At 35.9% G+C, this 26,537-nt stretch overlaps 1 protein-coding gene across 1 annotated transcript in view; it reads left to right on the top strand.

Annotated features, from left to right (window-relative positions):
* The window catches only part of LOC126754955 (uncharacterized), a 209,711-nt gene that overhangs the window by 37,113 nt on the left and 146,061 nt on the right, over positions 1–26,537 (top strand). Inside the window, exon 2 of the mRNA XM_050467187.1 lies at positions 16,273–16,292. The gene's annotated coding sequence lies outside the window, so the exon portion shown is untranslated. The remainder of the gene's footprint in view (positions 1–16,272; positions 16,293–26,537) is intronic.

The raw sequence follows: 26,537 nt of genomic DNA, 5'->3' as shown, positions 1-26,537 counted from the left end.
TATAATATTACCCCAAAAATGCTAATTGAGTCACCAAATATTGCTGTAGAAGTTCTCTCTTTGCTCTCAATTCTTAGTGTTGGAAACTACTCAATTTCACGGGAAAAGTCGCAGATTATTCTGATAGATAAACCTGGGAAACACTTCACACTGCAGTTTTCATTTTGACCAATCAGTCTTCTGCCCTGAATTTCTAAAATATTTGAAAAAGTGTTACTATCAAAGATGTCTCCTTTCCTTCCCGAAAATAATATAATACCAACGAACCCGTAGCACGGTAGAGCAAGTAAATAGAATTACTAACGAAATAAGAGAAGCATTTGAGCACAGAGAGTACTGTTCAGGAATATTTTTAGACGTAGCTCAGGCCTTTGATAAGGTGTAGCATTTTTTTTCATATTTTATAAAAGAGGTACGAACACGTTTTGGTTCACTAATGACGCCAATTGGATATTCCAAGCGAAGCCAGGTTCTTCTCCACCTGGTCCTTCCAACGGAGTGGAGGTCTTCCTCTTCCTCTGCTTCCCCCGGCGGGTACAGCGTCGAATACTTTCAGAGCTGGAGTGTTTTCGTCCCTTCGGACAACATGACCTAGCGAGCGTAGCCACTGTAATTAATTCGCTGAGCTATGTAAATGTCGTCACATATCTCATACAGCTCATCGTTCCATCGAATGCGATATTCGCCGTGGCCAACGCGCAAAGGACCATAAATCTTTCGCAGAACTTTTCTCTCGAAAACTCGCAACGTCGACTCATCAGTTGTTGTCGTCGTCCAGGCCTCTGCACCATATAGCAGGACGGGAATTATGAGTGACTTATAGAGTTTGGTTTTTGTTCGTCGAGAGAGGACTTTGCTTCTCAATTGCCTACTCAGTCCGAAGTAGCACCTGTTGGCAAGAGTTATCCTGCGTTGGATTTCCAGGCTGGCATTGTTGGTGGTGTTTACGCTAGTTCCAAGATAGACGAAATTATCTACGACTTCAAAGTTATGACTGTCAACAGTGACGTGGGTGCCAAGTCGCGAGTGCGACGACTGTTTGTTTGATGACAAGAGATATTTCGTCTTGCCCTCGTTCACTGCCAGACCCATTTGTTTTGCTTCCTTGTCCAGTCTGGAGAAAGCAAGTTCATCTTACATGATGTAAAATATACTTTTAAGAAATTGCCATAATAAAATAAAATATGGAAGAGGAGAAGAGAGAGAGAAAGAATGTTTTTAAAAAGAAAAGCGAGAATTTGTAAAAATTGCATTTAACGATATACAATATACAGAAGCAAATTCTTTGGGAATCATAAAACGGCATATTTTTCACCATAAAACCTTAATACTTGTGTGTATAAAAGACGCGTATCAGTCTAAGTAAAGAGGTTGTCATTGGCGGAAAATGCACACGTGTATAAATGCAAAATAAGTTGATTGATAGAGATCATTTAAATGATAAACATGGCTTAGAGAAAAATGTTCTAAATTTATTTACAAACAGAAAAAACGTAAACTTCTTTCAGCTCCTCACAATGATCACTTATATATATATACTTATATAATCTTTTACGCTTTTGTTTGGATGTTAGAAACCTCGTGGAATACTAAAATACCCTGTTAAGGGTATAAAAATTAGAAAAAGTAAGAATTTTCTATAAATTCAATACCTATTTATATATGTAAACTTGTTCGTTTAACTTGTGGCTGAAATAAACAATGGAATAACTGTTCACCCCACGAATAGCGTCCAAATTATAAGTCAACAAAGCATTTGTAGACAAATATGAAAAGGGTAAACGTTTGTTTAGATACACACTTTAGCCAAAAGCATTAACCCTTTCTTTACTACCAAAACCCACATATATATGTACGTGCGCCATAACAATATCAATTGCCAACAAAGGAAAAGAGAAAAATGTAAAGGTAAACCACAAAACATAAGCAAAATAAAAAGAATCACTTACCTAACTGTCAAAACGGTTCGCCATTACGCATTGTCCGTAATGATTTGCTAGCATTTAGGCGTACGACGCGTGCCAGCTAAATTCTCTGACGGGGTCACCGTAGGGTTGTGGGAAAGTAACAACTAGTATGTGTTACATACGAAAAGATAGACTTAACGTCAAAGAAGCAATTTGAATTCCGTGTAAGCAGTCGGCTTCGCCAGACGGTAACAAAATAAAAATAAGAATAAGCACGTGCAAGTAAACAAAAAAGAAAATCGATAATGAAAACAAAAAAAAAACTAATTGAGAATACAACAAGTTGTGGTTTTGCAATTGTCTGCAATGCAAATCAGCAGAGCTAAACAACAAGAACAAGTAAGTAGATGGTTAAACATATGTTTGTGGTGGGCGTGGTTGTTAGAGATATGTCAAGACTAACGTAAACTGAAGTTAAGTGTGGTTAAAAATGCTACTACCAATAAAAATCAGTTTGGATCGTGAAGGTCTGGTAACGAGAAGTAAGTTTTAATAAAACAAACTTGTCCGAGCAATTCGTGCATAAAAATGTATATTTGCAGTAAACAATTAATCTAGATCAATATTAATTCCATTCAGTTTCATATCTACTCTTTGAACTCTATTTAAGGTTCTGGTAATTTTTTTGATATTTTTATAGAAGTAAAAATGTTTTAAGACGATAAAAAATTATTTTCAAACTTCATTTTGTGTCCGTTCTCAAACTTTAAACTCGTTTTTCTAACTTTTTCGTGCATAAAAAACCGTTTACATGAAACTTTACACAGAGCTTTCTTATACATTATTGTATCGCACTAAGAAGAGCTTTCGAAAGACTTGTTTTTTTGTTTTTATAAAATTCCGAACCACAAGAAAACAAGGAAAATAAGAAACTTTTTTTCAAACCTCCACCATATTGTAAAAAAAAAAAATTTTTCAAAAACGTTTCGTAGCGCGATAACTACACTTTCACTCTTCACGGATTTCGTTTAATTTTTATTTTAGGTCACGAAAAGGATTTATATCCTGTACACCAGGACAAGCCATTGTTTCATCAGTCTCTACTTCGCCGACCTGCAGTTTTTTTAAATTTAATTATTTTTCTTATATTATTTATGTTCTCATAAAATATCAATTAAAAGCAAGTAAAAAAATGGATAGTCAAAATGATTTTTGATGTTTTTTCTCGCGTCAAAAGAAATACCTAAAATTCGGGCTTCTAAACCAGAATACCCCCTTAAGAGCAAAAAAAGGAAATAAAAATGTACGTATACGACGTGGTGTCATCAATTCGGTAGTTTAACAAAAGTGTACATTAATTTTAACAATTAATTTGTAACACAGTTCTTTTCTTAAAATATATGTTTTATTGCTTTATAATTTAAGTCGTATATTTCATATACAATATTTGTATAGCTGTGTTCGAAGTAATAAGAAAGTGCACAGAAAAAGCCTTTACAAGCGTTTATGGGTTTTAAAAAAATCCATTTATCTTATTAAATTCCACAATACCTCTAGAATAATGTTGTGTATTTTCCAGTTGATCCGACTAATAGTTTCTGAGATACAGTCTTGAGAGTTTGGGCGCTAGGCAAAGTGCGTCGCCTTTAAACGCGTTTTCTCGAAACTGTGTTTTTGAAGTCGGTTGAAAAGACTTCTAGAGAACTACTAAACCGGTCTTCATAAAATTTTACATCGGTCTTTGAAATGCAATTCGTAAAAATTTGGACGAAGGGTTTTTTTTCGATTACAACTAGTTGAAAAAAATTTGCGAAATTTTCTCTGAAATTTTAATTTTTTATTAAAAATGTCTGCCAAAAATAAAATTTTCAGTTTTTTTCCTCGGTCCAAGTTAAGGTTTTAACAAAACATGTATCTTTTTTACTTTAGATCATCCTGTAAGGATTCATCCAACCAACGTGAGCGCATCTGTATTTCTTTGTTAGTAGTGCATATTTGTTACAATAAAAAATCTAAATAAATATTTCAGTTTTTATATAAGAAAATTTTTTTGAAAAAAACTGTTTTTTTTACCAGAAGAAACCCATGCAACCCCTTAAGAAAGTTATCGCAAAATAATTTTATTTCTACTTTTTTTGACAAACATATATGGCTAGAGTTTTCAAAATAAACAAGACTTGATTATCACTTGCTCGTTTGCAATGAAATCACAGCTTAGTTCTTTTAAAGGTGAACTTTGGATGGTTATATTATTGGCAGATACTATGCTATTTGGATGTTGTTCTTTAGAATATTGTTTTCCATAATCCCGGCGATCCTCACTAAAGGTCCACTACAAACCAAATCACTTCAAGAAAAACATTTCCGTAACGTCATGTTTCAGGCTTACATGCTTTATAGTCTTTTGTTTATATTTTGCCTTGAATTGCTGATTAGAGGGTAGCACATGTATAAGATATAACATATTATTTTCCTTTAACCAAGTCGAATAGAACAATCTTTGTCTCATCGCGTCATATAATATTCGGCCAAACTTAAATTGCTTTTTTTATAAACTTTCTAGTAAATTCAAGTCGCCATTTTATGTACACACTTTTCAGTAACTTTGGTATTTTTGAAGATCTTAGGTTAGCACATATCAAACTTTTAATAGATACGCGAAGTATTCTTGCAGTTTTCTGATAAAGGGCTGAAAGTTTGGGCACGTCCTTTTTTTATAAAAAAGCTACTCATTTACCGATATGGGATTATGATAGCATATAGCTGTCAAACAAACTAAAGGATCAATTTTTATTTGTCAAGATATCTTCATGAAATTGTGCATAAATTATTATTTAAGGCGTTTCTACAATTTGCGAATACATGGTCAAGATCGGACAACCGATCACAATCAGCATAAACATCTTTTTAAAAACTTTCATCCTATACACATGCACTTGTGAAGGGTGTTATAGCTTCGTTACAAACCAAGTTAACATTTTCTCATGTTTTTATTGACATTGCTAATTGCAGCTCATTGTTTGTCTGCCAAGGAAATATAAGGCAGGCGGTCTGTCCTTTCAACGATTCTTTTGAAGAGCTCATCCTGTTTATTGGAAGTATTTTTGTTCCATTTTATAATAACTGGTATAGTATTTTAGCATAATTAACTTCATGATTTCGTTTGAAACTACCAAAAGCTGCCTTTTATAAGCAAAAGTTTTCCTTTCTGGAAGCAATGTCGACCACTTCCCATTATTAAAGTATTAACAATAATTTTACGCACTTAAGAACATTGGAATTTAATATAAATTTCTGTAGCAGAATTTCGAGAATTCAGTGTGGACAACATAAAATAAACCATCTGCATCTTTTTATTCTTATTTTTCCGAACAGGTTGTTTCGGACTCAAAACAACAATACAGTTATGTATGAATACTTATACCGCATAAATTATGTAAGTTATGATATATTTATTTGTAATGAAGCGAGGTATAAATGCAAAATACCTTTAGGGCATTTCGGTATATCAGTTAATAACACTGCATCATAAAGTATTACACTTATATATTTCCTATGCAATTCGAGTTAGGTAAAAACCAACTAAAATATTTGTTTCAACTAAATATGAAGAAAATAAATTAAATACTAAGAAAAAAATGCTTAGTGAAACCTAATGCAAGCTTTACATATTCCGTGTTGATCCGTTCAAAAATTACAAAAATCGCTAATTCTGTAATAACCCTCATATACAAAATAAAAGTTACGTATACGTCACGGCAACCACCGGCAGCTAATGCATTGCCCTGTATATGAAATAAATCAAATTTTGTATTACTAATGGATTTAATTAGTGTGTGAATTAAATATTTAAATCACTTTAAAGCCTCAACTTATTAAGCATTTAATGGATTTTATGCATGCATTGACAGCAGTCGCTGATTTGCTAGTGGGCCCCACACCTATTGCTTTCCATAAGCAAATATTTGCTTATTTTGTATTATGTGACTGTGTTTACCGTTCAATTTTAAATTGTCTCACTAAATTTCCGTGCAAATATATTTTTTGTCTGCGTGTAGTTTTCTGCTGCTGTCAGCTGTTGTCGCATTGTGCGACATATAATGGTGATTGCGTCTGATTTGACTCACCTTTCAAAGTGTCTGTCTGACTCTTTGTTTCATTGCTTGAGTTGTATTTTAATTCTTTCCTCCACATTTGTTTTGCATGTCGCTCACCTTTGACGTTCAATTTATCATGCTGTCGCTTGCAGTTCACAAATTAGTTTTGCCTCTTGAGCTTGGTGCACACAAGTGCAAGTTCGCTTTGGAATAACTTGTTGGGTTGGAAGTTTAAAAATTAAGTGGGGTTTGTGGGAAATTGTTTTTTCAGTAAAGTTGAATTAAATGTGAAGGTTTTTTTTTTTAATTTCAGTTTGAATCACATTTTTTCACTGAGCTCTAACCTTTTTTGCACATTCTCTCCGCTGACTTTAATTTTTCTATTTTCCTCCAGGTTTATTAAGTTGTCTAAATATTTTTGGTGCAAAAGCAAAGCAAAGATTTCTATTAAGATAAACGAAAACAAAAATTGCAAAGAGGAGTTTTAAGGCAAGTGTGTGAGAATATATTGCGTAACATAAATGTCAAAATATACAAAAAACTAGAAACAAAGTGGATAGTGAAGCAGCCACAACAAACCGATTCGGATACAAAAAAGTATAAAGGAAAAAACAAAATTTCAGTGTAAGGAGTACGACACGCCTGCCATGCCCGGCATACAAGTCATGCCGTTATAGCAATGCCAGAGCCGCTCACTTATTATTAGCCAGCAATTTAGTTAAGATAAGAGAGTGCAAACTAAGGTTGCTGACAAAGGGAATAGGAATAACCTCTGCGTGGCATGACAGCATGACTTTTGTTTTAGCCCAGCGATTATTGCCGGCATGACATCAACAAATTATGGGATTGGCTATGAATTAGACAGGCTAGTACATATGAGCAAGTGTGTGATGCGATGGTGGAAGGATGAAGCAGAAGGAAAAGGAAATGTACGAAAATATCAATATGCGTTGCGGTGATTTTAATCTAGCAATTGTTTGTAAATATTTTTTATGTGAGATAAAGGGAAAATAACGGTTTGGAATAAATGACAGCGTGTATTAGCTGTGTTGGTATTTTTTGTGGAAGTTGTGCGCAAGTATTTAGCCTTTACTTTAACTTACTAACCTTTAACTTTTCTATAAGTAAATGAGGCAAGAAAATTTGCAGGCCGTATAAGGGTATGAATATATTTTCAGATTCAGATATATGTACATATATGCTGTTGTTAGTGTATAAACAATCTATATCTAGCGAAACTGAAATTATTTTCAGCATATTAAATTCAGTAACCAAAAATTTGTTTCTTGCGTCATAATTGCTCCTAAGTAATTTTGCGATTTTTTTATTTCTAGTGTTCTCTATGATCTTCAAGTATCCAGTTGATAGCTTTTATATGAAACTTTTCGTTAATCAATAAGTTTCTGTTCTTCGTCCTGTTGCAAGTCTCTACCATTCAAAATTTGCCTTTATTCATATCTTATATTTCCAGTCATTTGCATGAAGATTTCCGGGTTTCAAAAGCTTTGTTCCATAAAATGGTAGCACACTATTTATAGGCTGATAAATATCGGTCAGGTCATAATTTTGTGGAGGGCGCAAAATTATAATATATTCACGAAACGAACTGCTCTGGTTGGGCCATAAAGTAAGAAATATTAGAAAGAGAGAGAGAGTTAAATACTGAGTTTGCCAACATATTTTGGATTATTATGTTTTACAGATTATTCTGATTGTGTTTTGTGATATTATCAAAAAACTAACGATTGAATTGACTCTCACGTCATGAACCAAAAACTTTTGTGAATTTCTGATGCTCCAAAAGAAATAAGGTTTTTGAAAATGTTAAGAGTGCTTCCTGGTTCTCATTTTATGGGTTTATGGTCGAGCTGTTCAACAGAGTTTTTTGCAGGGTAATAATTTTTATGTATAAGTTTCTGGGGCTGGGATGAGATATGTCTACACATGACGCTACAGGGTTTGTCCGGTAAGTAATTGGATTGACTGGACTTCGGAGCGTGCGTGCACCGACTGGGTTCGGTAGAGAGCGTTCCTAGCTAACGAACGAGCTGCTGGTCAGTTGTCCCCGAGTTCCTGGAGAGTCAGGACAAACATTTTTGCGGACGTGTTTCTGTGAGTGGTGCAAGCCGCAAATGCGTTGCATGTGTGAAAGTGACCCCCAATTTTGGAATAACGTTATCACAGGTGACGGGTCATGAATCTTTGAGTATGATCCCGAGACATAGAGGCAATCTTCCGTGTGGCACACGCCAAGGTCTCCTCGCCCCAAAAAGGAAAGAATGAGCGAATCCAAAGCGAAAACGATGCTCATTGCCTTTTTTGACATCAAAGGCATCGTCCACAATGAATGTTTTCCTCCTGGACAAACCGTCAACGCCAAGTTTTACGTGGATGTCCTCAAGAGACTCAAACGAAGGGTAAATCGGGTCCGACAAAACATTGCAGCCGATTGGTAGTTGCACCACGACAACGCCCCGGCACACACCAGCTTTCTTGTGAACAGCTTACCTAACCAAGGCCAGCATTCCAACGCTTCCGCAGCAGCCCTACAGCCCAGATGTGGCCTCCCAGACTTTTTTGTTTCCTTGCCTGAAAAGGCCGATGAAAGGCAAGCATTTTGAGACGACAGAGGGGATCCAAACAGCATGCACCTCGGCTCTCAAGGCTATTCCCGAGAATGCCTTCCGTGGAATGCTTGGAAATCGCGTTGGCAGCGCTGCATCGACGTAGCAGGAACCTATTCTGAAAGTTTTTAAGGAATTGTAACGATTGGTTCAATAATTTTTTTTTAACTTATTAATTTCTGGACCAACCCTCTACTTGTTCGGCTTTTCCGATCATTGGGAAATATGTCAGGTTAGGTGAGGTTATGAGGTAGATCCGAACAGAGATTTCACTTGAGCATCATAGAACGGCATCAGACCATCAACAAAGCGAAAAGGATCTTTCAGTCGTACCGGAACGGGACGCCGACCAGCGGCTGCTAAGCGCATTGGTCCAGTAATAAAACGCAAGATGTCAACTCGTCGGCTTTGCAATTGCGTGTGATTCCGCTGTGAGCAGATATCAAAATTGTCTGAAGATAAAGGAGCTATCTGTAGTGAGCACACACTCCCTTGACTAGGCTTCACTTCATAGCAAAATGATTTAAAAAAAAATTTTATAACAAATATTTTAGAACTTTCCTTTACATTTTTGAGAAATATTTAAGAGGAGATAAAGCTTAACTATTAGAACGATAAACCGAAAAAACATTATATTTTATTTTCCAAAACGTAGTAAGTTAGTATAATATATGTATTTTTATGTATTCCGTTATGCGTTGCCACCTACCAGCAAGTTGCTAGCAATAGGAGTTTCGTTGCTGACTCCTCCATCATGTATTTTATCAAAAATAATCCGCTTAAATGCTTGTGTCTACAGTTAAAAACATTTCTCTATTTATTTCATTTTGTATAAAATCCTTGAAATATATAAATCACAAAATCCACTTAAAAGTTTTGCAAAGCTGCGTCAATTTGGTAAAGAAAGCAACAGGCGCAAAATAAACGAAAAACAATCAACTAAAGAGAAATACATTTATAAACAAGTAAGGAAAGGATAAGTTCGAATGCAACCGAACATTTCATACGCTTGCAAATTGCAAAAATCGAAGCCAGAGAAATCATTATACATATATGTGTAATATATCGAGTTGGGGACAGTTGGGTATATGGGAGAAAAAACCCACCATTAATTCATTAATCTATCTATTTTCTGCAATCATTTTTGGATGTTCGAAAATCTTGAGAATAGAATATGGTGGCTATTTTTACACTGTAACATGTTCTGTTTTTCATTGAGATAACTCAAATATTGGATGATATACTTATAGTATGCAGTATAAATTCACTAGGAAATTCGAAATTTCGCCCATTTTCGCACTGTCACATGGGATTATGAGACGAATGCCACGAACAAAGTTCAGTCCAAATCGGTCGGTCGGGTTCCGAGATATAGAATTTAACCAAAAAGTAGGCAGTGCTACGCCCATCGTCTAATTTACAGACCGGTTCCCATAAAGTCCTCTCATACCATCTCAGAGGTAAAATTTAATGTCTCTGGCGTAATTAATTATTGACTTATTGCGCTTTTAGTAGTTTTTAAAAGCAGTCGATATGCAGAAATTGCGGATTGTGGCATTGTCTTGAAGTGGTCTAAAACTTATTGGACGGATGGGTACAACAAAAGAAAAATGAAAATTCGATTTTCTGCAGACATTTTTATAAAGAAATGAAAATTTCTCGAAATGTTTTTTAAAATAGTGATCGAAATAAATCCTTCGTCCATGTCTTTATGAATTGTATCTCAAATACCTGTGTAAAGTGTTATCAAGAATGGGTTGAGTAGTTCTCGAGAAATCTTCCCAACCGGCTTCAAAAACACAGTTTCGAGAAAAACGCGTTTAATGTCGGCGCACGTAGCATAGCTAGCCTCGAGGGCACAAGTTCTCAAGGCTGTATCTCTGAAACTCTTACTCGAAACAACTGGAAAATTTAGGAAAATATTTTAGAGGTGTTATAGAATTATATAAGACAATAAAAAAATTCGATTTTTAGAAACCCGTAAACTCATGTAACCCCTTAAATGCTTCGCTATGGCACATAGTAGGTTTTCTGTTAATGTCGATTTGTGTGCGTGGCAGTATCAGATGTGTGCCAAGTTTCCCGATATCTCAATTCTTACTTAAGTTACAGCTTGGCGGACGGACGGACTGACAGACAGTCACCCGGATTTCACAGGTGCATTTTTTATACATTGAATGGAAAGGTATAAAAAGTTCATTATCTTAATTTTGGTCGGTCAGTTTGTATGACAGCTATATGCTATACTGAACCGATCTGAACGATATGTGCGGATCGTAGCATTGTCTTAAAGAATATTCTGTGCCAAAGTTCGTTTCTTACAAGGATCGGTAAGTTATAAGATATATGTTTGGAGGTTGTAGCGGACCTTTGGATTCTAGTCCATACCAAATTTTTTGACGATACGCATGAATATGTAAATAAATGTTTTCATACAAGGACTTGTATGGCAGCTATGTATATGCTATAATGGTCCAAAATCGACGGTTTTGAGAAATTAGCAGCTTCTTGAGCACAAACGGTTGCATGAAAAGTTCCAAATCGATATCTCAAAAACGAAGAAACTAGTAATTTATATAATTGCTCGCTTTTTGTGGGATATCCGTCGTTTCCTTCTGGGTATTGCCGACTACATGGCAAAATTAAAGTACCCTGTTCAGGGTATAATAAAAAATTAAACAAGATATAAATTCCATAATCTGCAAAACCGCAAGATCACATACAGGCATGCTCGCACACACACGCTCTCACACACAGATTGAAAACCAAAATTCATGTGTGAGCGCTGAGAGCTGTGCTGCTGCACATGTATTGAGGTGCTTAAAATTAAATAATTACAAAAACAAAGTAAACGCAAAACACTAAATGAGGTAATGAGCAAGTGTGCGTGCATATGTGTGTATGTGTGCTTTAAGCTTACATGTGTGTGTGTGTGTGCATTAACGCGTCGAATTAGTGCTGCACCGTGGAGCATGAAGTGGAGTAATAGTTGTAGTAGCAACAACAACGTTACCTATGTGCTGGCTGCAGCTACTCTGTATGCTGCACAGCAAATGTTGCAACGCCACTGTTTGTTGCTTGTGGAAATTAATTTCAACATTCCGCTCATGTTTTGCTTGTACTTAGCGCTATTATCAACCTTTTGTTTCGTGTGTTTTCGAGTTAGTTTTATCCAGCAGCCGTTGCGGTGGCTTATCTGCAATAATTGCACTTCTGACTTTTTCTTGATTAATCGACCCGTCGATTGGGTGAATTGCTTATTCTTAATTCCATGCTCGTTTCAGCACATTGCAGCGTAGATTGCGCGTACAATAATTATTGTGTCCACAAATGAAGATAAAGTTGGACAAAGCAGTTGGATTTGTTATTGGTCCCCTCGGACAATTGGATAGCAATGCCAGTACAAAGTTTTCTGAACTGCCATGTGGCAGTTCATAGCTGCAATAGATCTGCTATATATAGTGCTACATATTTGTGATAACAAGAACCAACAAAAAATCTACGGCAGGTAAGAGCTAGGTTCGGGTGTAACTGAACACTTTATACTCTCACAACCTTCAAGGATCAATATATATTTTAGTATTTTAATAGTATGTCTGGCAGGTTGACCGATATTATCAGTTAGTAGGTAGCAATCGGAACTGGGGTACACATACTTGTACATATTCGGTTTAAATATAGGTGCCTGAATAATTTTGGTCCGACTTGAACAATTTTTGGTATTGAAGCCGCACAAGTTGAAGACACTATGTGTGCAAAGTTTTATTCGAATACTTTGTGAAGACACTACTGCATGTGTGCCTGAAGATACCACGTCAAATGAGGAACCCATGCAAGCATTTTGACCATCATTCAGTTTGTATAGCAGCTGTAGTAATATGCTATAGTAATCCGATTCTAACAAATTTCTTCATATATTACATTAGTTACCTTAGTGAATAATCTATGTCAAATTTCGTGCAAATATATCTTGTCAAATGTGAAAGTTTTCCATACAAGCCCTTGATTCCTATCGTTCAGTTTGTATGGCAACTATATGTTATAGTGGTCCGATATCGGCAGTTCCGACAAATGAGTAGCTTCTTGAAGAAAAAATGACGTTTGCAAAATTTCAAACCGATATCTTAAAAACTGAGGGACTAGTTCGTATATATACAGACAGACGGACAGATAGACAGACGGACAAGGCTAAATCGACTCAGCTCTCCTACGCTTCCTTCTGGGTGTTACAAACTTCGTGCATAACTTTATATACAGTGTCGATAGGAATGCATAAAGAGTTTGTTCTGAGCGAATTTGATTATTGTATCTAAAATGGTACATTAAAACTTTTAGCTGGTGGCAGCATGCCCATTTTTTCAATATTTTTAACCAACTGGTAACTCTTTGTACTGCAATCTTCTATGAAAAATTACAGTTTGGGGCTTAGTTATGGTACTTTCTAGGTTTTCTTTTAATGGGGTTTGTGGGCAGTGGTTCGATTGGCTTATCTAACAACTCCGCCTTACTTTTTTGCCAAGGAACATGTGTTTCAAGATATCTCAATTTTTAGTTTACTAGTTTTAACGGATGGACGGGCGAATATACATCGGCTGATATATTTCAGTATTTTAGTTTTTCGGTTTCTTCTTAGTTTTGGAGCGCCTTTTGCTAGATTGTTTGCTTGTTTCGACGCTTAATTCCTAAATCCACGTCCGGTCACCAGTAATGATGCATTCGATAAATGTAGGGTTCTCAGCGTCGTTGACGAGCATCTTTTTTCGAACTCTTCTCGGTTTTGCTTTTGCAAGGCATTTGGGTATTTTGGTATGAATCTAGCATTGATACGTTTCATATCCAATGTTGAATCGTTCCTATGATGCCTATACGACGATTTTGAAGCACTGTTTCATGCCATGCAAACTGGCTGATAATTGTTCTTGTAAGGAATATTTTGTATTTGAAAAATGTATTATACATAGCTTCGGTGCAACTGAAGTCTATGTTTTTTCTGCTTTAACTTAACCGCATAGTATCAATGGACCAGTCTGGATTAAATTTCATCAGATGGTATTTTGAATAAGTGAGAATAATCTAGAAATCAGCAACTACACATATAATCATATATACTATATATAATTTTATACAGCGGCATTTGAAGAAAGACACAAACAAACAAACCCTGTATGTCCGGAAAGTAATAGGACTGAGTAGATTTAAAAAATTATTGGACTAATCGTTAAAATTCTTTAAAAATTTTCAAAATAGACTCTTCGATGCACGATTTCAAGCATTGAAGGCGTCCAGTCTGGTTATTCAACAATTATTTGACACATGTTCAAGATTACACTTGTCGCAATTACTGGGCAATGAGCATCTTTGGGACCATCTTTGCGCACACCTACTGAGTTTACCGAGACACACACAGAATTTAGTCGCATACCTCTGAATAATTGTTTGTCCTGACTTTGACCAGCCGCTCGTTCGTTACACAAATACTCAGAAAATCAGCAACTTTGACAAACCCTGTATTGCAATACAGATTTGAACCACTTCGTGCAATGTCATACTTTCGTGAAAATCCCTTCTCTTAAAAGATGTTTTTATTTTAATATAAATTTGGCATTCCAAAATTTGAATATTCTCTATCTGAATAATTACGTGGGTACCCGGGATATATCTGGAAACACTTAAAATTTTGCAACCACCGAGATGGTTTTATTTACTCAGAAGATGTAAGATCCCGGTGGACTGGGAGACATCCGTCTGCAACCGGTAAAAAATATCCTGGGCTCAAAATTGTTAAAGAAGATCGTTAGGAAGCTTTCAAAATGGACTCTTGCGTTGATGCACGATTTCCAAGCATTGAAGGCGTCGCGGAAGGCATTCTGTGGAATAGCCTTGAGAGCTGCTTGGATGACCCGTCATCTGTGATTACGTTATTCAACAACAAATTCTTCCTCCGTCAAATATCTCTATGGATATTCAAGAGAGCCATTCCGTTCAGGTGTGCTTCTCCATTTTATTTCTTAAATGTGTTTTAAGCCTGCGAAGTGAGGAAAACGGATCTCTTTGGATCTCTTTGTTTGATTTAACCAGTTCCTGAAAATATATTCAAATTTTTAGTTAGAAAATATAATCTGAAGAAAAGATTTTTAACCTTTTCCACATTCTAAATTCAGCAAATGAAAAACAAATAATAAGTAAAGTTGTGTATATAATTCAGACCAGTTTTTTCTGGTTGTTTTTATTAAAAATATAGACATTTTAGTTAAGACACTCAAGTATTTTTTTGCAAATAGCATAATTTTTTTTAATTTAAATTTATTTCACAACAGTTTGCTCATGCAACGAAAACTGAAAGTCATAATAAATGAGTTTTTATTTTTATAAAAAAATAATAGAAACCTTATTGGTGATTTTTCAGTTCAGAACTAATTTTCAAAAGAAGTCCATTTTCGACTCACAATTCCCCTTAAATCTAAAAAAATCCAGTTCAGCAGCCACAGAGTTATAAGGCAAGCTCATTACTTTGAAGCAAATTAAAAAAAGTCTCTGTCCAGTTTATATTTTTCTGGGTTTTTTAATTGGCCTACATTCCCACAACTTTTTAATACTATCCAGATACAATAGGTTTGTTTTTAGTTTAACATTTTCATATTTTCAAAAAATTAAATTCTATCAGCAGAAAAGTATAAAAATAGGCCGTTTGTGAACAAAAAAGTATCAAATCACAAAATTTAGAAAAAAAAGTATCAAAAAAGATACAATTGTATCAAAACGGCAACGCTGTTAGTGACTAATGTATTCATTTATTTTACATATTCATACATCGTCGGCAGAAAGATTGCTTTGAAAACAACAAATTACAATTTTTCAAATGACTATGTAGGGGGGGGTTTTAACACCCTCGAGCATTGCCTTACCTCGCTGTCAATAGCATCGAGTGTCTTTGTGATAAGGCTGGTATGGGTGCCAGGCCATAGCGGAATCTCAGCAATTGGTTCGGTGATACTGTATCCTGTTGTGTTTTACTATTAGACAGCTGGGCTTCGCGGAAGTTTGGCCAACGCTGGGCCATGTCGAAAAACTCTTTTGGCCCAAGATTGATCGTAAGAGATCTAGTGATTTTTGTGCTCTCAGTAAGGCTGCTTTCTTCCTAGTTGTGGATCTTTTAACCTATTGGCGTGTATGCTGTAAGGGTGGGAACCTTTCCAGATGTTATCTGCAGAAGCTGTATGGAAAAAGATGAGGTGGAAACAACTCAACACTTCCTTCTTGACTGTACCGCGTTTGGTAGGTCAAACTTTAAACACTTGGGAGCGCATCCCACCGAACTGACGCGAGTGTAAATTAAACGACTGTACGAATTTGTATTGGCTACTAAGCGTTTACCTAATTTATAAGTTCGAACACAGGAGTTCTTCTTTTCTATGGCTTCATAAAGGACCACATATAGCTGTCTACGTGCGATCTTGGATAAGCCATCTAACCTATTACGTAATACTTTGCCTATTTTTTGTTCGAAATAGAATTTTCAAATGTTTTATTTGATATTTTTCCTTTTATAATTTCGAAATTGAATAAAAAAAAGATATCAGCTGATTTATACAATTTCTAGTTTCTGATAAATTATTAATACTTATTTTTTCCCCACTTTTTCAGTAATCAACTAAATAAAACCGGTAAGTTTTCAAAAGTATTTCTCGAAATAAATCTGTAATATTTTTAAAAGTTTCATCACGTTTAGTAAACATTTCTAATAGTAGTAATAAAATAGTATGCACAATTATTTGCATTGAAAATTATTAAAATATGAAATTATTTGAATATAAAAGAAATACCTTTTAAACTCTTCCTACCACAAGTTTCTATCATGCCACTATTCTCTTACGGCTCCGTGGAATATATTTACATAACCATACTCATTGTAATAACCTCTACGAAATGAATTACTAGACTCTGCTCACGTTTGCGCTCACCTGCTACCGTGTTACTCTAACTAGCGCTATGTGTGCGCTTGTTCATTCGGTAATATATCCTTGATATCAAAGCAGCTGCTTACCATTTTTTCTACTTTTTATTGCTGCTTAACCGTTATAGGTACAGCAAGAGACTCTGAATATCAGCACTCATTGCTTCTACAAGCGAGTCAGTGAAGAGATTTGCTTTCATGTTGGCATTCGCCCTTGTATAATTTGCTTTGTAAACACACTTTTATGCGCTGAGTTGGCAAAATTGCTGCACGCGTACACTTTGCGCTTTGCTTTGTGCCCGCTCTATCTACTTTGGCATACAAACAAGCTAATAATAATTTCATTATGCCGCGTTTTAGGCGCCCACGCATGTTCTACGCAACATTGAAATTGGGGATGTGTGTTTGTGTGCTGCAACTAGTGCCTCGTAAGACTGCTTTCTTTTTGTGTAGCTGTTATAGACATTCGGTTACCCACACCATCTCAGTTGTCATATATAAATATATAGATAGCGGCATATTACTTTAACACCTAAAATTATGCTTCCTTTGTTGACACAAGCTACATAACTACACACGGTCATTAAGTACCAGGATTTAGTGGTTTAAGTGCGTATTCGTGTAAAAAAGTAACAATAACTTGCGTAATTGCGCTATTATTCATGTGCATGTGTTGAGCATTTGTTGTTAAGTGCGCAGTTGTGTGCGAGACAATGACTAAGTTCAGGAGTTAAAAGCGGTGAAATATGTCAAACACTAAAGATATGAGAACAACTATGTGACGGCACATTGCACGGTGTCGTTTATGTCTTTGTGTTATGATCTGAAAGTAGAAACGAGGTTCAGTTTGTCATAAAAATTCATAGTTGAAAGTCGATCTTTGTAATCTGAAGATTCTTCGGCACAATGGCAGTTTTCGATACAGGTAAAATCGGTCAACAACTTAGTAAGTTCATGAAATTATGGAAAAAATTGACCAGGCATGACATCGGTAAGGAACTTAACATTCATCATCAAATGGTTTTGAACCATTTAAAAAAGGCTGGCTACAAAAAGAAGCTCGATGTTTGGGTACTACTCTGTGAAAAATTTAATGGACCGATTTAACATCTGTGATTCTTTGCTGAAACGAAATGAAATCGAAACATTCTTGAAGCGAGTGGTTACAGGAGACGAAAAGTGGATTAAGTACGACATTAATGTGCGAAAAAGATCATGGTCCAAGCGTGAAACTCAACAAATGGTCGCAAAGCCAAGATTGACGCCTCGAAAGGTTATGCTGAGAGTTTGGTGAGATTGGAAAGGAATCATCGACTATGAGCTACTCCAGCCTGGTCGAACGATTGAATCTACATTTTACTGCCGATAGCTGATGAGATTGAAGCAAGCAATCGAAGAAAACGGCCAGAACTGATCAACATAAAGGGCTTCGTCTTTCTATCAGGACAACACTAGACCGCCGACATTTTTGATGACTTGGCAGAACCTGGGAGAGCTAGGCTGAGAAGTTTTGATGCATCCACCATATAGCTCTGAGCTTGCACCACCGGAATACCATTTGTTGTTTTGGTCAATGCTGATTTCTCTTAATGGAGTACCATAAAGTTGGCTTCAAGAGAAGCCTGTGAAAGTTACTTGTCTCAGTTTTTCGCCGAGAAATCAGAAAAGTTTTACACAGTTGGAATAATGTCTTTAGCGGAAAAATGACAAAAAGTGGTACACATTTGGTTCATTAAAGTTCATTATAAATATAACAACAAAAATAAGTTCAATTTTAATTAAAAATACGAAAATACTTTTTCGACTACCCAATAACTCATATACAATGTTCTATGAGTCTTCTATGAGAATTGTGTTTTTTTTTTTTTCAAATATAAGTCTAAACCGGATGACCTCGCAATCGCACTCACGTTCTCTTAAGCTAATATTATACAACGCCAAAAATATATTTGATCGTTAACGAAGTTTTTACAAGTATACTCGTATTTACATTTCATAGCTTTTCGTTTTATTTGTTTTGTTGCTATTCAACTTTGTTTTCTAATTTAGCTCGTATTTTTGTCATTTTGGGTCTACACAAATTCAACTATTTACATATACCTAAACAAAGAGCTTGAGGTGGAGCCACTTGACGAGCCAAATACCGCTTCCGCCTAGTCCACATTAGATCATACCCGACTACAACAACAACAGTTCCAACACTTTGCCCCTGCATCCACTTACACAGAGCGCTGCAGAGCAAACATTAGCGCAGACTATGTCAATGACTTCGCCCACGACGACGACTATCATCAAAGTTGACTTGCATGTGTTGCGTAGCGTATTTCCGTTAGTTGCGCATTGCTTTGGGGTAATTAAAAGTCAAGTATACGCAGTGTACATCAGCTGTTTTGTTTGATGACTACTGGCTAAAGGCTAGCTACCATGCGGCAGTAAAGAAAATGTTGGAGCGCGAAAGAGTGGCAGAAGGCACGCGAGTGAGTAATTGCTCTCGTCAGCTAGTGTGTGTGAGTGACTACTTTGCTGTAATTGTGTTATGTAATTGGATGACAGTATGCTCGTTCAATTTGAAAGAAGTGCACAATAAAATTGTTAATTATTTAGGCACAATTTAGTTGATTAGTCGCATAGTGGAACTGCTGTTCGGAGGAGGTGTGCATGCGTGCCTAAAGACACAGTATTTGGCGATAAGATGTACTGTTTAAAGGCTTGGTCGAGTAGTCCAAATATTTTTGTTGTTTGTGTTTGGTTATTATTATTCATCTATGATGTGTTGTTGTGGTCATTCACCTTGAGGTTAATGTAACCATAATTATTCATATTTAAATAATCAAATTGCTTAGTTTGTACTGTTTTTATTCAGATACTTTCATTGAAGGTAATAGATAGTATTTGTAATGTAGTGGTAGTAGTATTTAAATAACCAAATTTTTGTTCAAATAGTTCCGGCAACGATTTTTATTGCAAACGAAAGTTAATTATTTGAGTGGACACGGACTAATGGTCAAATAAGACATCTGGATAATATCAACTAGTCAAACCACTATTTATTATATTCTAACAAGACCATCAGTTTTTGAGGTATCGACCTAAAATTTTTCGTACGTGCTTGTCTCTGAAGAAAGCTTCTCACTATCTATATTAGGGTGCTTCAAAAAATTTTTTGAATTTTTTTCCAACTCTTACCTCCTCAAATATTAGTGATTGACAAACAAACAATCCGCCCTCAAGCCAGGCGCTGTAGCTTAACTCTAAGGGGTCGCTATTTTTTTCAGGCTCCCATACATTTAACATAGGAATTTTCGTTTTTTCATTCAAACTAAAATTTCACCAACTAATTATCGTTTCTCAAAAATAACCATCACATATTCATAAAGTTGGCTTTTCAAACTTTAAAAATTCCCGCGACAAAAAAATAGTGACCCCTTAGAGTTAAGCTACAGCGCCTGGCTTGAGGGAGGACTTTTTGTTTGTCAATCATTAACATTTGAGGGGGTAAGAGTTGAAAAAAAAAAATCAAAAAACTTTTTTGAAGCACCCTAATCCAAATGCTATACTGAGTACCTTGCATCACATTCACTTAGGTTTTTGTAAATAAAACTTTTATATTGCACAAACTATTTTTTTGAAATTTTGTATAAAAATCATTCATCATTTTGAAGCATACCACCTTATTATTAAAAATTAGATGAATTGATCTACAAATGTTCAAGCCGCTAGGTACCGAATATGCGGACTCCAGTACCTATAATAGACTTTTGATAGCAAATATCGGTTAATGTATGGGATATACAATTGAAATTTAGAGAAAATTCTTTCCAGATAATAGTATGTCTCTGTGCCAAAAATGGGTTGAATCGGATCAATATTTCCTCGCAATACTTAATATAATTATTGAGCTTCCGGGTGACTTTATACTTTATACCGCCAATATATTACTTATCTCAATGAAAATAAGTTTGCGTATTTTACTAATAACAATGAAAATTTGCGCCAAAAATAGATAAAATTTTGCGAAAACTTTACGTAGCCCCCAATATCAGGATTTTTGAACACTCGGTTGACTAAACTCCATATGATTGGTGTTTGCTGAAACCTAGGCCTTTTAATCGCATGTAGTATTGGCAGAAAATAAATAAAATCGGGTCAATACTAACTCCTTTATACCTAATAAAAAATATTCAAAGTTAAATTTACTATACTTTAATGTCAAAAATATATGAAATTCTATTATCCAATTTTCCAAATAGTGCGACACGTAAATATTTTCGTGTTTCTAATAAATCTTTTGTCGAATATGTCGGTCAGTGTATTAGTTACATACCTAGTATATATAAGTGTAATTAGTTGAATTCCATCCCTTTGATTGCAATTTTGCACCTTAAAGTATTTCCCAGGCTTTGGTCCTACCAAATTGTAAGAATATGAAATGTTTGGTTAAACCGGAGCCTTCCTTCTTTCTTACTTGTTTATACTACATTTTGTATCATAAATAAAACGCAAAATATTTAATTATTGATCAATACTTATTTTGTCGAAGTAGTCCCAACAAGATGTAAGAAACTTACGGACAAATTTTTCGAAACACTAAACACTTTTTGGGATAGCCTCCAGCTCCCTTAGCGAATTTTATTTTATCCTTTCGATCGACTGTAAACGAGTTCCATGGAGCGGCAATTTCAGTTTGAGGAACAATAAAAAGTCACACGAAACCAAGTCTGGTCAGAACGGAGGTTGATTGATAATATTCATCGCGCTTTTGGCTCTAACTTCGGTCTCAATCGTCGTTCGATGTGATTATAGATTGTCATGGCGTAAAATCCATCTCTCTAACACTTGCTTGACGATTTTCAAGTATCATATCCTTCACTTTTTTAATATTTTCGTCAGGTGACGAGGTCGAAGGGCGTCCAGAATGAGGTACGTCTTCAACGATCTCTCGACCGTTTTTGAAGGCTTTGCACCATTCGTTGGCTTGTGTTTTTTATAAAACTGAATCGTTGTAAGCCTTTTCCAACATTCACAATGATTCCGCACATGAAGTTTGGTTAGACAGGCAAAATTTAAGACAAATTCGTTGTTCGATATATTTATTTGATCCAAAAGTCGCATGGAATAAAGTGATTCGTGGTTAGAATTTTTATGAGTATAAGTCGAATAAATTGGTTAGTAAAAGTCGATAATATAAGTAAAGTTTATATATTGGCATAAAGATGGCGCAGCCTTGTACAAATTCTATTTAAGTACCCCTCAATGTTTTAAATAAAATCACAATATAAATCCGAAATTAATGAGAGAAGAAAATTTATAAAAAAGAATTAACTAAAAAATGAAAAGCACACTCTGATTACAATCAAGTCAGAAATAAGGCTTATTTACACAGTTGTGCTTCTAATCTTTATAATTAGAGCGCTTCCTACCCCCAACCGCCACGTACAACTAAAGCTTTTAATTTTGGATTAACTCGAGCCTGATGTGCCACAGAGTACGGACACACTTAGTAATCAACAAAATAGCAGTATAATTACTATTCCAAATGCACATACACACATATATAGCTTCACAAGGAGCAACAATCAACGAACAGCAATCAAAGTGAGCACAACGTTGCACATGCAAAGCCGAACAACAAGCTCCAACCATAACAAGAAGAGTGTGAATTCCGCTTAAAATAAATTTAATATAATTAACTATGCTCCAATTGCAAGCAATTTATTGTTAGGCGCTTACGTCCATTACACCCAGGACCTCATTAGTTGTACACTTACAGGTAGTAGGCAACTAGTAAAGAGAGAGCAAGTATGCGAGAGTGAGGAAGGTGTGTCAGTGTGTATGAATTCGAGTCGGGGCTAGAGGGCATTGTGGCAGAAAAGGAAAAATTTACAAATGCCTTTGAGTAATTTTCTGCAAAATCATAGACATTTCTGGTTGCTAAGCTGTTATTTGAGCACAACGTTGAGGCAGAGTGTGAAGCCCCGTGGCAAGGATGCTTCTCCCCGCTCACCGTTGTGAATTAGTAGTGTGGAGCAGTATTTAGTACAGAGTAATTTGGTAGGCTACCAACATGGACTTCACAACTGACAATGCTGTGGCGGCAAATTAGTTATGCCCGGCTGGTGGCATTCACCGATTATTTAGTTTGGTTGTGACTGACTGGCAGGCAGCCTGAGTGAAGGCGAACCATCTTGTTGGCCAATTGTTGTGAGCCGTTTGGTAGCCTTTTATTAAGCATTGCTGCTACTTCGTAGCTTTGCTGTTGTTTTGTGTAGCTTGCTGCATTCTAAACTCTTTGTTTTTAATTTTTGGTGTTCTCTGCAAATTTGCATCTCCGCTTGCCATTTCGGGAATGTAGCCCTGGAGCGAAATTTTCGGATGCATTGTAGTGCTTCAAATACCTTAGGTTCCTGCATGTGAGTGTCAGTAAAGTATTTAAAGGGGGAATGTGTTGTAATTGCAGCCGAAGAGAAAGGCAAGCAAAATTGTTGTGGTTTTTAATTTTCACTCTGAAACGCCACATGACGTTTTTAAATAGAAAATTGCTGAATGTAAATGAACGACTGAAAAGGAAGCCTTTTAAGCACAAACGCATAAAGTGAGTTATGCTAGTAAAGGAGAATGCGGCAAGCATAGGTGGCAACCATAAATAGTTGGGCACTGAGTGCCATTAAAAGTGTTGTCAGCTCGTTGCCGCTTGCAGCTGTGAACAGCTGAACGCCTACAAATTTTCTTCCAAAAACAAGTCAGCTCGAAAACACCTAAAAAGAGGCCAGCTTTACAATGAGTATGTGGCACTTCTTAGGGCACTTGCAACACACACTCCACTCATATATGATTTAGTTCTTTAGCAGCGTAAAAGTACCGGAAATTGTTATAAAACTTGTTAGAAACTTTTTCTCTTGTCTGAAGTCTTTTTTGTCAGCTGTGTAGCCACGAGTCTAATCTTGCCAATACTACATGTTCTATACATTTATCGATTTTTTTCCTTTGTTAGTGAACAAGTTGAAATGCTCGCACATGCTAGCCAAGCCGAGGTTGGACGTGTTGAAATATGGTGAAAAGAATTTGTTAACAAGCGAAAAAAATTAAAAACAAGAAAACCAGGATATTGCGAGGATATGTCAGGCGCACCAGCACACACATTGACTGCTTGTCTGTGCACGCTGTTGATTTTTCCGGTTTGTGCGGCACGAGCGTACATGAGTTTTCCAGCGCTCTGTCTTGTAGTTGAGGTAATCGAAAATTTTTAATAAACAAACACGACCCGAAATCCGAATCCGAAAGATACACTTTTGTTGTTCGGCATCAAAAATTTAAATGAAAGCGGAAAATTTTGCAAAAAGCAAGAGAATGGAAGGAGTCAAGTTGAAAGCGCCCGAATGGACTGAGTCAACTAATTATGCTGGAACAATATTGGACTAGAAGAGTCTATAAGCAAAAAAATAATTTGTATTAATGAAAAAATTAAAAGTTGTGCAATTGTTGAAAACAGAATATTAATATTTTTGAATATACATGCTAACTAAAAAATGTGAAAAAATCAAAGGCTCTTCTATTTTATTTCGAAATAAGTTCCAATAAGTCTTGTAGAGCTTCACCTTTTAGTTTAACGTGTCAGCATATATAGTGTTGAAAATTTTTTTTTGTGTTGCTATGTTTGTCTGGTTGGGGAAGGGTAAACCTCAACTCAAGAAAAACTCAAAATAAACACGGGAATAAATTGAATAGGATTTGATAGCAAATTTTTGACACTAAATTTACAATTGTCAACTTCAATGACAAGTGTATGCTTTATCTCAAGCAAATTATTCAATTTGCATTAAGTTGCTAATTTCAATTGTGCTGACAGATCATATTGATTGACGTGTACAACTTTGACTTTTTCAACTTTGTTGCCAATTAGTCCCTAAAAAAGGTGTCATTACTCCTTTTATACTCTTGCAACCTGTTGCTACAGATAAATTATAGTTTTGTTATGACGAGAAAAGTTTAAATGTTGACTGTCTGTCTGTTTGTCCGTGCAAGTAAACTAAAAATTTAGATGTCTGGAGAAAATCGTAGATGTGAGTTTCTTTATAAAAAAAAATCGAGTTCGTAGATGGTTTTTTTTTATAGTAGGACGAAGCATCGAAAGCCGGAGTGCGGGACTTTAATCCGCTAAACCTAACCTAATCATATCTCTCCCACGGGACCACTGGACAAAGTATGACCTCATGGGAGAGAAGAAGACGTTTAAGTCTCCTCTACACCTTTGGTGTATGCCACCTTTTGACTAGAACTTGTTCAAATCCATTAAAAATTGTTCAAGCTCCTAGCTACCGAATGTTTGGACCCCAGTATCCATAGTTGACTTTTGATCGAAAATATCGGTCAATGTTTGATATATACAATTGAAATTCAAGGATAATTTTTCTCAGACAATGGTTTGTCTATATGTTAAAAATGGGTTGAATCGGACCAATACTTCCCTTAGCCCCCATATACCTAATATAAAAATTTTCGAACTTCCGGGTAACTTTGTGCCGCATATATCAATTAATATGTGAGTTGTGTCAAAGAAAATGGAGAGTGTGTTTTGCTTATAACAGTGTACCTAAAATGGATCACTTGAGCGAAAACTTGATCTAGCCCCTCTAAAACTAATATAATATTTTCGAACATTCGACTGACTATACTCTGTATGATTAGCTTTTTAGTATGTGGCATGATAATAGTATGTGGTATTAGGAAAAATATGTGTATGTATACAGCATATGTATGCAAAAAGTGCTTGGATTTCGATCCTTCTTTACTTGTTAACCACATGTCTAGGTTTCTGTTTTTTATTATGTATAAAGATAAGGGTTTGCGAGTGACTTTCGTGGGTGGCTGCAAAAAGTTTTAGTCGAGCGGCTTAACTTTCGGCCACCTTTTGCAGCAGATCGGGCTGAATATCAGCAATAATGCGCCGAATAGTATTTTCAAAGATGTCAATCATCTCTGGCTTATCATAGTATACAAGCGACTCTGCATAACTTCAGAAGATTAGTCTAGAGGTTTTAAACGGACTTAAAGGCCACGTCATAGGCCTATATGCGAGATAATGAGTTGATTGTTTCGTCGTATCTATGTGGCGCAGTCTTGTGGCAACCAAAGCTTGTCCAGATCGAAATCCTACAAATCAAGCACTGCAACGTCAGTAATTATGGCTTTATAGTTTTCCCCGTTGACTATACCATTATAACCACGTTCATTTTTAAAGATTCCTTTTAGCGTGAGTAATACCAAACAATGGCTTTTTGAGTGTGCACGTCTCAACAATGGCTTTTGGATTATCGGATGATCAGTCCATATGTGACAATTATTGTTGAACTCATTCAACCAAAAATGAGCCTTATTGCTGCACAACATTTTTCTTGCGAAAATTATGATCGGTGGCCATCTCGTTTCGGGCCCATTCACTGAACGAACGGGTGCTTGATAGGCGTTCGGCTTCAATTTTCGCATATGTTGAATTTTGTAAGCCCGCAAGCCAAGATCTTTTCACAAATGCTTTCATAGAGTGGCTCAGCACACTTCTCATTTTTGAGCACGTTAGCGAATGGTCTCATTTTTGTCTTCTTCCATAGTCTGTTCTAAAGCAGCAATAGCGTTTTCGGTGCGCACTGTCTGTCTTCTCTGAGGAGGAGCATTGTTCATTAGAGTAAATATGAGGCGAAGCTGATCCTTAGTTGCTCAAATTACTAACTCTGCTAGGCCAATATGTCGACCGAATATTATACGCAGCGCACGATATCGAACTGAACCATTATTTTGGTGTTAAATTTTCATGATTTACAAACATTGGCCCGTAGTAAGTATATTTATTATGAAATGGCAAACTAAGTTGAATGAAAATTCAGTAACAGTTTTTAAAAGGACCAACTACAAAAGAAGAATTGACTTATTGAAAATCACAAGTATAAAAAACACCCGTTAT

This window comes from Bactrocera neohumeralis, chromosome 4, assembly GCF_024586455.1.
Source record: "Bactrocera neohumeralis isolate Rockhampton chromosome 4, APGP_CSIRO_Bneo_wtdbg2-racon-allhic-juicebox.fasta_v2, whole genome shotgun sequence".
Lineage (NCBI taxonomy): Eukaryota > Metazoa > Arthropoda > Insecta > Diptera > Tephritidae > Bactrocera > Bactrocera neohumeralis.
This window is presented reverse-complemented; position numbering and strand designations above follow the sequence as displayed.